Source organism: Ixodes scapularis, unplaced genomic scaffold (genome assembly GCF_016920785.2).
Source record: "Ixodes scapularis isolate PalLabHiFi unplaced genomic scaffold, ASM1692078v2 PGA_scaffold4__175_contigs__length_147842914, whole genome shotgun sequence".
In the NCBI taxonomy this organism is placed as follows: Eukaryota; Metazoa; Arthropoda; class Arachnida; order Ixodida; family Ixodidae; genus Ixodes; species Ixodes scapularis.
Window position 1 is genome coordinate 111,955,034 of NW_024609879.1, and position 1,335 is coordinate 111,956,368.

At 53.5% G+C, this 1,335-nt stretch overlaps 1 pseudogene; it reads right to left on the reverse strand.

The window, feature by feature from the left end:
* Positions 1 to 238: 238 nt before the first annotated feature.
* Positions 239 to 950, reverse strand: LOC115319660 (annotated as a pseudogene).
* Between the last annotated feature and the right edge of the window lie 385 nt (positions 951 to 1,335).

Below are 1,335 nucleotides of genomic sequence, written 5' to 3' on the forward strand. Positions count from 1 at the left end.
AATTACGTGGCGGAGTCGCAACATTTCCAAATAAGGAGGTGTGTTTTCTGTCCTTTGTGACAAGATGAGCAATAACAAAAGTAGAAGGTGCCAATTCTTTCAACGTTAAAATCGTTGCACAGCTCCTTTAAGGGTCCCCATGTGCAAACCAAACGTTATTTGTGCCGTTTTTTTATATTGTTGTTAGACTCAGCTTTTGGCGATTACCCTTCGCGTCATACCGTACCAGGGCCGACACTCACTGTGACAGACCCCCACCGCAGGACAACGATGAGGACCGCAGTTTGCTGATGTAGCGACCCTCTTTACCAACCAGCTGAAACTCCCCCTCAGGCGACTGCTGTACCGATGCGACATTTTTTCGAACTCTTGTCGTCTAACCGCCGTTTCACCTTTCAGGGATCAAGTTCCATGGCTGGCTCACACTCAATGGCCGCTGCCTCGTTGCCGATGCTTCCCATCGCCATCACCGCAACTGCTTCCGGTGAAGGTATTCCAATCGTTGTCGCCTGTACCTCTTTTTCGTTGGCTCCAGGAGTCGTCTCTGTGCGCTGCTCGTCCTCGACTGTCGCCTCAGCCTTATTGTTGTCATGACCTTCAACTGTCACCTTGTCATGCTATGTCCTCTCACACCGCATCGACGATGTTGCGGGCTCCTCTGCCTCCGCCTCATCCATGATGAGGTCGCATCCCTCGTCATTCGCTCGGCTGACTACAGCACTTGCGTACGAGCGTACACAGTCTTGGGCCACGTGGCCGAAGCCACGGCATTGCCTGCACCGAGGCACACGGCAATCACGCCGTATATGTCCTTGCATTCGGCACCACAGGCATAGCGGCGCCCGCCCGTGTACGACAACGAGGATCGTGCCCCCCTGAAGCCTTAGCTGGTGAGGTAGGTGGTCCGGCGTTTTGCCTTCCATGATTGTCAGTTTGGCGATCCTGGTAGTCGACTTGATGTCTTCGAAGCCTTCCACTCGCCACCTCTCCTTGCAAACCTCGCGGACTGTGCTGTACTCTTCCAGTGCCTTCCGGAGAGCGTCATTGGATACGTCGAACGGGACCCAGTGTAACTTGGCCCGGAATTCTTGCCGGTTGGGGTCCACGGGGTGCATAGCTTTCCCTTCGCCGTAAGCCGGCCAAGCTGTAGCAGTCATTCATTGGCTGCTGCACATTTTTGGCTGCAGAGCCACAGGTGCCCCGTTTGGCGCACACCTAGCCCTGCTGCATCCTTACGAAGATCAGCTTTTTCTAGTGTCACTAAATGAGCTACGCTTCAGAGTAACAACTCTTGGCCATATTGTGACATAAAATCATGGTTGCCTGTTATCTGAA